At 33.3% G+C, this 13,124-nt stretch overlaps 1 protein-coding gene and 1 non-coding gene across 2 annotated transcripts in view; both read right to left on the reverse strand.

Annotated features, from left to right (window-relative positions):
* yellow-e (L-dopachrome tautomerase yellow-e) overlaps positions 1–13,124 on the reverse strand; it is a 183,539-nt gene that overhangs the window by 47,674 nt on the left and 122,741 nt on the right. The window lies entirely within an intron of this gene.
* Positions 12,900–12,971, reverse strand: TRNAG-UCC (transfer RNA glycine (anticodon UCC)). Its single transcript has one exon. It is a non-coding gene; the product is annotated as a tRNA-Gly (tRNA).

Genomic DNA, 13,124 nt, shown 5'->3' on the forward strand with positions numbered 1-13,124 from the left:
GATCTGGGTTGAACGATTTAGGTCGATTATTAAATCGAAAGCAAATTGAATATGTAAACCATAAATCGACTTGGCCGTTCGGCGGAGTGAGGCGATTCGACGGAAGTAGAAAGACTGTCTACTTTTGATAGGAGATTGTCGCCGAATCGATGTCGAACGACTGGAATAATCATTTTTTACTAAATAGATGTTAGATAATAATTATTTTTGTTCCAAAAACGAATTGTCATTAGAACAGGCAATTTTCATATGTGTTTTTCTTTTCCATTGTAAATTTTATTGACTCCTCCTTTTACCTTTTATTTATATTAATCAGAAATGTATCCAACACATCATCTACATATTTCCAACATATTGTGGGCTTTCAATTTGAATTAGGAATGTTTGTTTTTAAGTCTTTCATCAATATATTAGCTAATAATGAATTTAAAGCAAAGCCCAAAAATTTTGTTTATAGAAATCATTGTTTAGATAAAAATAAGTGTTGTCAGTAGACCGTGTCAAAAGTTCCATTATAGCTGATACATTTAATTTGGTTCTAGTTGTTAATCTATCATTTTGTAATTTGATCCTAATTGATTTCAAAGTTTTATCTAAGAAAATACCATCTTAATGGTGCATTTATAAATAGACTATTTATTTATGTAAAATCTTACTTAGAAAAAATTAGATATACAAATCAATGTACCAAATTATATTAACATTTACTTAAAAAATATAGATAATTTTAATAAAATTTGTGATTTTTTTTCTCTATCTAATCCTTGTTTTATTTAAGTCAAGCATAGCTACAGCTATACAGATCCCTCTTTATAGTAATAACTTTTCAGTTTGTTTTTGAATAATACATCATACACAATAATAATACATAAAAAAGGTGCTACATACTTGATTCATTTATGCCTAATTAATATATAATATCAGTCAACCTCCTGTATATAAAATACCAAATTTTTATTGGAAAAAATGCTCAAAAATATTTTTTTAAATAATTTTTAAAAGTATTTTAAAAGACCTTTAATTTTGATTTGCTATTATTTACTATTAATTTTAGAGTTATTCTTATAATTTAAACATTATTAAATTTATCAAACAGGTTAAATAGATGGATTGAAGTAATTATATAATTAATTTATAAAAAAAATGTTCGCAACTAACAATACACATAAACCTCATTGACATTAGTGTAAACACCTCGTCGAAGCGTCGAACAGAAACACAAAGTGCCGAAAGCTGAGTAGAGTACTTCTAGCGTGTATGAAGTTGTTGTTTTTAGTGCGAAAAGCTGTAATTTTGGGAAAAAATGACTGAAAAATGGTCAGACGCAGACATGGCAAGATTTTTGGATGCTTATCAAAACTATGATGTATTATGGAATCCACAAACCGAGCTTTATCGCAATCTACAAGCGAGGCAAGCAGCATTGCAAGCGATTCTACAACATATGAATAAACCGAAAATGTCAGAAAATGACTTGAAAAATAAAATCAAAAATATTAGAACAACATACAATCGTGAATTGAACAAAGTATTGAAATCACTAAAGAGTGGTTCTGGACCTGACGACTTATATGTACCGGTTCTAATTTGGTTTAAACATGCTGATAGTTTTCTCAGAACAGTAACGATGGGAGGCAGAAAAAGCCAATCAAACATGGTAGGTACATAATATTTTTTTATTTTGAAACAACATACATTTTGTTGTACTAGTCCTTAATAAATCATTTCATTTTGCCACGGTACTGAACCGGGGCCCACAAAGTAGTCAGCAAAAGTGTCCCGGATTTCTGCGGCTTTCTTCGAATAGTTGTTACTTCCCATATGTGTTGTAATTGCACCTAAATTTCTAGCTCCTCCGTCGCTTCTCCACGATCCTAAAGAAATCGAATTAGTATCAATATTTTCAACATCCACTGTTCCTGTAGTAATATAATTTGTAGCAGTTGTACGAAGCCAATTATGCAAGACACATGTAGCTCGAACGATTAAATCTACTGTAGACAAATTTGTAGCAATTGGTCTTTCAAATATTCTAAATCGTGATGCCAATATACCAAAACCATTTTCGACAATTCTTCGGGCACGGGATAAACGGTAATTAAAAATCTTTTGTTTGTGTAACAGCACTGCCATCCTTGAATACGGTTTTAAAATATTTGTACGTAGTGGAAACGCATCATCAGCTACAAAAACCGCATTTTCAGGCAAATTAAGTCGATTTTCCGTTAGTGCTGCATTAAATTCTGATTGGTTAAAAATTGATGCATCATTCATACGGCCATTTTTTCCAACATCTATGAATATGAATCTGTAGGTGGCATCCACCACAGCTAGTAATACGACGCTGTATGTTCCTTTATAATTATAACAATCAGAAGCACCGTGCGGAGGATTCCTAATTAATACGTGTTTTCCATCTAAGGCGCCGCAAGCGTAAGGAAAATTCCATCTTTTGTAAAACTCATCCTGAATTTTTTTCCAATCCTCTTTGGATTCTGGTACCTACAACAAAAATGGCAAATATGCATAATATGTATATGTGAAATTAGAACAGTAAAAAATACTGAATGAATGTATTTTTGTTAACAGAATTCTCAAAATTTGTCGCAGCAGATGGAGGATTTTAAAGTTACGTCGCAGCAAACTGAAGATGTTGCAGAAACGAATTCACAAGCGGGTATTGATGATACAAACGAAGAAGACATTTCTCAGGATATATCACAGCCACACTTGTCCTTAAATATATCGCCCAGAGAAACCCATCAACATCTACCGTCAACGTCTGCTACTAAAACTACCACTGAAATTGCACTTAGTACTCCGAAAACAGGCTTAATAGGAAAAAAACAGAAAAGAAAAATACGCGAGGTTTTCAACACAAGTTCAGTTGATCGAGCATTAAGTAAGCTGGAGGAGATCTCTAAGAGCTCCAACGTCGAAGATGAGTTTGCAACATTTGGCAAACATATTGCTAGCCAACTGAGATAGTTGCTGCTGCAGAGAGCTTTAGAAATTGAACAACAGTTCCAAAATACCTTAACACAAGAACGCCTAAAGTATTTAAGTTCAACGACATTACCAACATATCATATTGAATCTTTCTCTGAACATACGACCGCATCAAGCGATTATCATTCTTCGGATACCCAGTTCAGTAAAGTCTGTTCACCGCCGCCACAGTTCCCAGCACATACTACGGCAATACCGGATATGTCAACTAGCGACTTGCTAGCTGCAGCGTTGGCAAGTATTAGGAATGAAAACGACGATTATCCATAATAATGTTGTAATGTTAACCCGAGTTATGTCCTAAAATAACATACAAATAAAATAGATTGTTTTACTAACCTTTATATAATCTTGAAGTCCTTCATATATAGCATCCAACACTTCCGGCAAAAATAGCGAATTGAACATTTTGGTACCCGATACAAGGCTTCGAGTGACGCATAGCTGTCTTCAGTGGCTAGAAATCGAAGAGTTATTTGCAATTTCAGCCTTGCCGGTAATGCTTCACGCATATTTGTATCGTTTTTTTGAATTTTCCCAGCAGTTTTTTCTAAAAGTTCTTTAAAATGTGCATTATCTATTCTTAAATGATTTCTATAAGCCTCTGGATCTTCCACAACCATTTCTTGGAGCAGGCTTTGTGATGCACCATGAGTATTTCGTCTTAAAATCCACGGTCGGGTCCACCACCTTCGTTTATTTTTCTTTTTGTTTGATTTGGCGATTTCTTCTCGAATTGCATAACAAATTAATTGCACACCTACATTAAGGCGCGTTTTCACGGGTCGATCTGGATTGAACGATTTAGGTCGATTATAAAATCGAAAGCAAATTGAATATGTAAACCTTAAATGGACTTGGTCGTTAGGCGGAGTGAGTCGATTCGACGGAAGTAGAAAGACTGTCTACTTTTGACTGGCGATTGCCGCCGAATCGATGTCGAACGACTGGAATCGAATGTGTAAACACCTGGTCGAACGGAAACACAACGTACCGAAAGCCGAGTAGAGTACTTCTAGCGTGTATAAAGTTGTTGTTTTTAGTACGAAAAGCTGTAATTTTCGGAAAAAATGACTGAAAAATGATCAGATGCAGACATGGCAAGATTTTTGGATGCTTAATAAAACTATGATGTATTATGGAATCCACAAACTGAGCTTTATAGCAATCTACAAGCGAGGCGAGCAGCATTGCAAGCAATTCTACAACATATGAATAAACCGAATATGTCTGAAAATTATTTGAAAAATAAAATAAAAAATATTACAACAACATACAAATTGCGCAACAAATTAATTGCACACCTACATTAATCATTTCAAGTGATGCCGTTTTGTACCACAATTAATTCAACATTTATCGCCTATCGTGTAAACCTTTTTGCTTTCCACACAGATCGAATTATGGTCGAACGATCCAAATCGTTCAACCTAGATCGACCCGTGAAAACGCGCCTTTAGGTAAAACCCCGCATTACTTGACTGAACCTACAGTTACTGTGTTTATTCTAAGCAATTCAAAATCGCGGTATTTTTGCTACGTAATTGGTGCGATTTATCAATTTAATTAGTTTCTTCTCAACTTGTGTATGGTGCGGTTGTGATAGTTTGTGTCTGCAAAATTGATTTAGAAACAACGTAAATTCCAGATACCTCAACCAGATACATCAACGACCCTTAAAGTCTCTGTTGACTTGCAAAAAGTCATAATGTTACCAAGGATCGATATGTTTAAGAAATTAAGAAAACAATATTTATCCAAAGAATATCGACATTCAATGAAAGCTTTGTACCTCTGGGTTGAGAAAAAAAAATAAAAAACTTTTGCATGCCTATGGCATGACGGTATTGCTGGACGGGAAACAGAAGAAATAATTAGCTCATATAATGCTTTCTTTTTACATTACAGGGATATATAACATTTTGTCCTTTGGAGTTTTTTATCTTTCCTTATATGGATTTTAAATTCTGAAGCTATATCTGCTCAAGATATTTGTATTAAGTATTTCGAACCAGGACACACCTTCATGTTCGCCGATAGCTACCCAGTGGCGGCTTTTGGGGTAGGCAGGAAGGCCGGGCCTACCCAATAATTTTAAGAGCTTTAAAATTGAAAAACATATATTCAAAAATTATGTTAATGCATGTAAATAACTTTTAAATGTAATAAATCACTCAATACATTAGCGTCCGTTAAAACAATACTTTATTACCACAGAAAGCTTCGAATCGTATTCAGGCATTTTAAATATCATTAATAGGCCCGATCGGAACTGGCCGACCCGGCTCACATAAGATCCCCGTACAAAAAGCGTTTGAAGTTAAGCAGCTTGCTGGACAACGATTTATATTGTCGTGTTTATGCTTGCTGTTTAGGCACCAGACGATCGGGCCTACGTCGACCATCGTTGTCACTTGTAATTATCGAATTGTAATATAAATTTTCTTTTAAATTATGATAAAAAAATTTGTAACATAATCTATAATTGTAACAATTTTTTAAACAAACAACACAATTGCAAACAAGTGCACGGTTGCCCAAATAAATTTTAAAAAATTTATTTGGGCGTAAAATTCGAAGAAAAAAAATCCCATTTGCATGATTTCTATATCGGCTGATTGTATGCAACTTATATATGTGAGATTGTTTTATAACTGATACATAAAAATGAGTTTTTATGACGCTTTACCAGGTTGCAGTAATAGTAATGTTGATAGTGAGTGTTTAGACATTGTTGTTTCACTATTGGAATCGCCATTATCTAGAAGAACTGAAATTGATAGAAAAAAAGTTATTATGAATGAAAGGCCTACTCTAACATTGCGTATTGACCAAAAAGATGGGAAAAAGGTGCTTACTTTTAATTGCTCTTGGTATGACGTCTACAAATGGTTGTCTGGAAGTATTACGAAAAACAGACATATTGTTGACCGTGTTTGTTATTTTCTAATAAGAAATGTGTATGGGATTGTGAAGGATACTTTGATTTAAAAAATATGTCTGCCTCCTTAAAAAAACATTCCAGTTGCCAGGAACATTTAAGTAATTTCCTTTCCTTTAAGGATGTACAGAAGAGGGCGTTTTCTGTTCGCAATTTGCTAGATGAAAAATCGCAAAAATTAGATACAACGCAGAAGTTAAAATGAACAGAGAAATCATTAAAAAATTAGTTAGGGTCATGACCCCGTGACCCCTCCCTCTGGATCCGTCACTGATTACACATAGCTATATGTAATTTGCTGGCTTGGCCTACCCAAAATTTTACCACACCAGCCGCCACTGTAGCTACCACTATCACGTGGAACTTTAAAAAAACAACAAGAAAAAACCTACGATTTTAACGATTTTGTGACAGCTGTTGACAATGCAATTCAAAAAAGGTTACAATACAAACAATGCAGTATGCAGTGTACAAGTGGCAAAATTTCGCGTCACAAGCAAAAATAAAAAAAATAGAGCCTCTTCCTTACTTGGCGACAATAACAGAAATTGTTGACACCATGAGATTATTTTCTCTAAAGTACAAGTTAACAAATAACTCCGATAGTATGTTTGAAATTAATTTTCTTCAAACTAAAGTTTTAAATAAAAAACTTCCCAGCCCTCAGGCATTTACATGTCCATGTGGAGTATCACAAAATAAAAAAAGAAACCCTTATTGAAAATCTCAAAACCATAATGTCTTTCAAAAGATTACAATTTTGGTAAAATCTTGAGGAAAATATGGATTAATAAGATAATTTCTTTCTATATTTATTTTTTATTCCTTTGTATTAAATTTTGTTTGTTAGGGTTTATCCCGTCTAATAAATGTGTTTTTTTTTTTATTAAATAGGTATGTAGTTTTAATAAATTATTCAAAAACTTATTTTGTTGTTTAATTATATTTTTTTAACATTATGATAAGAAAAAAACACCGCATAAACATAACATCCGTAGATGCTGTAGTTTTATTTAGTAATTCCTAATATTGCTTAAAATTTTTTTCCCAGTATCTGCCATAGTAAGCATAAAATTTGGATAAATTACTGCTCCTTTTTTTTAAACATAGTTTATTTACAGATTTATTGATATAAAGTAAAATCGTTTCTAACCCATTTACTCATTATTACAAGTACTGCAGATGCTATGGTTTTCCTTAGGAGGGCAGTATAGTATTTGGATCATCTGAGCTAATTTGTATCCACACTGACTGAGTTATATTGCACTTTGGATCTTTCCATACTACATTTTCTGCGTTGATAAAATTTTTAAAAAATGTTTGATGCATGTAGATAACTTTAAATGGGTTTTTAACTCTAGCTTTTGCAATTACATCTCTCCACTGAAACGGGATATAAACCGATGAAAGTTTCTTGTTACGTTCTATGAGGGCAAAGTCTCTATCACAGGCAGAAAGCTGTGCCTACTAGTTGGAAACTTTTGCTCAATTTGGGTGAAGTATTTTTTAACAGTAGTACTCGAAGTAATGTTATAACTTTCCAATTGTTATTTTAGCCAACACATCTATCCGACCAAATAACAAGTTTTCTTTCTTGGCCTGGATCAAAACAATTGAAGTTTTCAGTTATATAAAGTAGCAATGCTGATGCTATCTCAGTGGAGATTCGATGCGCCATTACTTCGCTCCAAAGCATTATTGTAGCATTATTACTCCCCATATTATGAAAAGCGTAATTATACGAAAAAAGTTGTCGCTGGTAGAATATTGATGAGTGAGTTAGATCAGGGCGAAAAAGAACTTAATGTAAATCAGTACATAAAACGACACAATTAGCACTGACTTTTGCAATTTCAGTATCTTGTCTTAATGTTTTTTAACCTGCTTCCGCTCGCATATGATGAATTTTAGTTTCAATTTCTATTTTCTTTCGTTCACATTCATCGCTAGCAGAAAAAAGTTTGATAAAGAGCTTGCCACAATATGAACAAGTATCTGATCTGGGAAGTCCAAAACGCAAGTTGAATTTACTTTTAACAATGTAGTGGTAGGTTCGTAGAGAGATTTTTATATCAGGGTACATTTTTAAATAGGCTTTTAAAAATTTTTAAAAGACTTTTAGAAACTTTTAGAAGAAGATTTTCTGCTATAATGATTTTCTTGCTGCGGAAATGACCTAATATGTTCGCATATTTTCTCTGCCTCTGTTATCATGAGTTTTTGTGACGATTAGTATGTTTTCCACGTTGATCATTTAGATTTACTCCTGCTTTTATTTTATCAACAGGGTACTGGAGTCTTCTAGCGGTTATTAAAAATATATAACATACCGTTGTTTTACATACCCTTATGTTTTTTACTGTATATTTCACTGTACATTAACGACGAGATGCTGCTTCCCCAACCCTTCTTCTTTTTGGCTCTTGCAGACTAAGATAAAAATGTTGATTGGCCATTGTAACTTAGTTCCCTAAACGTTTTGAATAATTTTGCGCGATTGCCCACTAATAACTTAGCAGAACAACCCGTAGCAGACTGCTTACATTTACAAATACGCACCTAAAATAAATATTGTTTTAAAATATGAAACTAGTTTAGATTACTTCAACTTACTTGAAATTTATTGAAAACGTTAACTTCCAGAATAAGTGCAGAAAATTTGGCGCGAAACACGACCCACTTTAACACATACAACGTTATTACACCGAAAGTTGAAGGTTGACTAATTTTCAAACTACCAAAACAGGCAAATTAAATCTCATAATATTCCCCACGGTCAGCAGTACATTATTTTGCACATATAGAACGTTGTTTCATGGAAAACCCACATATAAAAGTAATGGCGGTAACAACGTTGTTCCAGCATAGCATTCAATGTATGAGATTCTGGAATAAATAGTTCCCATCACCAACGGATGGTAAAATTATATAAACAACAGTGTATTGTAATGTACCAGAATAATCTTTGCATTGATTTTCTCAATAATGCGCAAATAACGACATTTCTAATCTTGATTAAAATACATAATTATATTGGAAGGTAAATGACAGAGCAAAAGATCAGTTGGAAGACGCCAGAACTTGTGGCTGAAAGACCTGATGAGATAGTTTGACCGCTTATCCACAGAAATCTTTCATGCAGCAGTTTCCGAAGCTACAATTTGCTATTTGGTCGCCAACCTTCGAAATGAGACGGCGCAATAAGAGGAAGATTCAAATACCGGGTCCGTATTGACGCACAAAAAGTGTGAAAGTTCAAATTGTAAACGAATTGAAACATAGTAAGTGTTTTCCCATATTTTGTTTTGTGTCTAAATATGTAACAACTTTAATCTAGTTAATATTAGATTAACTAATTACTGTACAGTTGTACTGTTCAAAATCAATTATTGACTATTTATATTTTGTCTATGTTTAATTAAGAATAGTATAAAAACTTTATAATAACAATAATTATAATTCTAAGAACACATTTACTTTTGTCAATGCTGTTAGGGAAATGCAGTTACCTAATGATTATGTTTTAATTTCTTTAGATGTGGTGTCTTTATCTACAAACATTCCACTAAATATGTTCACGTACATTATAGAATCAAATTGGAACCTTATAAAAGACTACACGAAATTATCAAAAGAAAATTTTCTGCAAATCCTTAGGATCATTTTTAACAACACTTACTTTAGTTTCAATGGTAAATTTTACTCTCAAATTTTTGGAACACCGATGGGTTTCCGATTAGTCCAATCCTTGCAACTATTGTAACTGATCATCTCTTAGATAATGTGATTACACAATTACCTTTTGAATTACCATTTATATATAAATATGTCGATGACATCATATGTGCAGTTCCATCGTATCACATCAATACCACACTGAACATTTTTAATTCCTCTACTACAGAACATCTACAGTTTACAATTGAATCTGAGACAAATTTTAGTATACCATTTTTAGACACAAGGGTAATAAGAGCAAATGGCAATATTTTGACATTGGATTGGTACAAAGGTCGACAGCATCGGGCAGGTATATAAATTACCATTCAAATCATACCACCCGTCAAAAATATAATACCGTACTAGGTATGAGAAACAGGATAACGTATTTATATTATAAATATTTATATATATATATATATATATATATATATATATATATATATATATATATATATATATATATATATATATATATATTTATATATATATATATATATCTATATATATATATATATATATATATATATATATATATATATATATATATACACAATATACGAAATACGATCAACTGCTTGGAAGGCAACTATGCTGACCATTACACCACCATCGCACTTGAAATGCCGTGGTGATAAGCATCAGCGGCGCCTTACAAGCAAGATACACTTCAATAGTGTATATTTTATTATACACATTATTATAATTACTACACTATTGATTATTTATTACAAAATTTTGATCTTAATTTTAGTAGAAAAATGACTATTCTTAACTAGTTCATATTGGTAAATTTGTCGGTTTTGTAATCGAAGTGATCTTTTAAATTTCTATGGATATAACTGATTATTTTATACCGTACAATTCGTCAGAAATTCGGCGCAGAAAGTTGGAACACGCCGGGACTCGGCTACTAGTATGCTGTATGGTGCAATTGGTCCAAAAAAAGGCCTAACCCCGACATCCAACGTAAAAGTTTTGCTTCAATTGTCCATATATTTTTCAGTAAAAGGATTTGGGGGGGGGGGGAGAAGTTGTGAACAATGTTCTATACAAAAATGTCTACATGTTTAAATTGGAAACAAACAAGGTCCTATGCATAATCCTTCTAAAACAAACGGTTTCAACGTTACGGATTTACGGATGGTTATATATAGACCATGCGACATAAGATTACGAGAAATTAATAAGCAAGTTAGTTTTTAAAATTGTAAAAGTAAACTCTAAATTAAAATGATAAAATTTACACACCGTAAAAAAAATAAATAAGTACGAAGTATTAAAACATTCAAACATCTGAACTCTCTTTGAAGTCTAAATCCTGGTTTTGAAAGACATTGAAAATAAAACATTCAATAAGATACACTGGATAAGAAAGTTCCTAGCCTCTATAATCAGGTTGATGACAATTAACACCACCACGGCATGTCTAAACTCAAACACTCTCTTACATCAGATGGTGTGCAAAGTAAGCAGTGATGGGAGACTTGAAGAAATATTTTAATATGAACTATGTGCGTATCCTCGATCTTCGTTCGACCAATCTGGCTTGATGAGAAAAGGAGGCAAATCTCCAACAATTACTGTTTTGGTTCCAGATACAGAAGAATTATCATGTACTCTAGATTCAGTGAAAATGTCGTTTTCATCATTGATGTCACTTTCTTCATGGTGTTTTCTGGCGACGCCCAGCTACCTTCAAACAGATTTGCGAACAATACAGAGACTACGTAATTATTCATTACGGAATAGTTACTGTTGTATTTGATGGATACCAGCAAGGAAATACAAAATATAACTAACACCTACACACAGAACGTTCTAGCATTGAAGTAAAAGTTGAAGACTCAATCCATGTAAATCTAAACCAAAGGAGTTGTTAGCTAACGCTAACAACAAAATGGGCCTTATCTCACTTCTTACAGTACACCAGGAGCACGAAAGATCTAGATTGTTTTCGCTATTAGCCCTACTTCAAGGCTATTGCAAAGCAGCCTATACATACTTTGTTCAAGTTAGCTGCAATAACTCCACTTCAGGAGCTTCCAGCCAAAATTCGTTGAGAACCTATCACCAGGTACAGCAGTGGCTGAATGAGACGAAGAATCCTCTCGAGTAGGGTTGGAAGAAGATTAACGAACACCTGACACCAATTACAACAGACGTGCTGCAGCTCCCGAGGAATTACTTTTTCTCGTAGTGTGTACTTGCAAAGACAAATACATCCGTAACTGTGAGTGTAGAAAGAGTGGTCTAAATTGCTTAAGCATGCGCAGCAATTGCTTATGCCTTAGGCCTAGTATGTGATAATAGGGATACAACCATTATAGACGAACATCTAGAAGAGGAGGATGTTGTATTTGAAGAGGACTGAAACTGATGAATAAGTTTACTTGAACTGATGAATAAGTTTATTTGAAACTCATTGCATTATAAGCATCATTATTATGCAAGAAACATTTTTTTGTTGGAATTTTGTTGGAATTTACTATTGGAAAGATACAGAGTAAGTTTCTCCGTACCCAAGGTTTATATGGTCTAGGTCTGTGGAAGCTTCTTTTTCCCTTAAAAAGTAGCACCCCTTGAGAAGGTGGTGAGGTTGACGTTTCTTCAAGGGCTTATCACTAACATACGACCGATCATTGAAATAACAAATTACATTTACAAAACACAATCCTTTAAAAAAATTAGTTTCCTCAGTAATAATATTAAAATTTGCCCAAAAAATATAAACAATATGGAAAACCCCCAGTCTTACACCCTCCGTAACTCTCAAACCGTTGATTTTAGAACAATTATGCAGCTGACCTTTTTGGTTTTAAATTTGACGTAGAAAATTTTTGTATTGAACTTTCTTCGCGTTAAACCGCATAGTTTTCGAAATACATATTTGCAAAAAACGTAAAAAAGTACTAATTTGCTGACTTCTACCCCCACAATACCCTCCAAATACGACGCTCGAAATAGTGTAACTTTTAATTGAACTATATGTGGACCATATAGAACAATTTTGCGTTGGAGAATAACTTTTACTTTGGATGTCAGGATTTTTGTCTAATTATACCACACTATACGTGATTTTGATACAAAGTTTACAGAGTTTCGCTTAATATGTATAGCTCCAATTAGATTTACCGCCAATTAATTTCAAGAAATCTCTGAATATAATAATCCTACGTCAATAAAAAATTTTATTTTCCAAATATATTTTTAAAAAATATAAAAAAGATGCGATGGCCGGGAATCGAACCCGGATCAACTGCTTGGAAGGCAACTATGCTGACCATTACACCACCATCGCACTTAGATCTGGTTAGAAATATGCACCAGGGACGGCTTTGGATTAAACGCGTAAAGTTGTTGAAATAATTTAGTTTACATAATTTAAATAATCAATCCTCTTTCTTCTTTACGTTACGTGCCATCTCCGCGACGAAGGTTGGCAATCATCACT

The sequence above is a fragment of the Diabrotica undecimpunctata genome, chromosome 7 (genome assembly GCF_040954645.1).
Source record: "Diabrotica undecimpunctata isolate CICGRU chromosome 7, icDiaUnde3, whole genome shotgun sequence".
Taxonomy (NCBI): domain Eukaryota; kingdom Metazoa; phylum Arthropoda; class Insecta; order Coleoptera; family Chrysomelidae; genus Diabrotica; species Diabrotica undecimpunctata.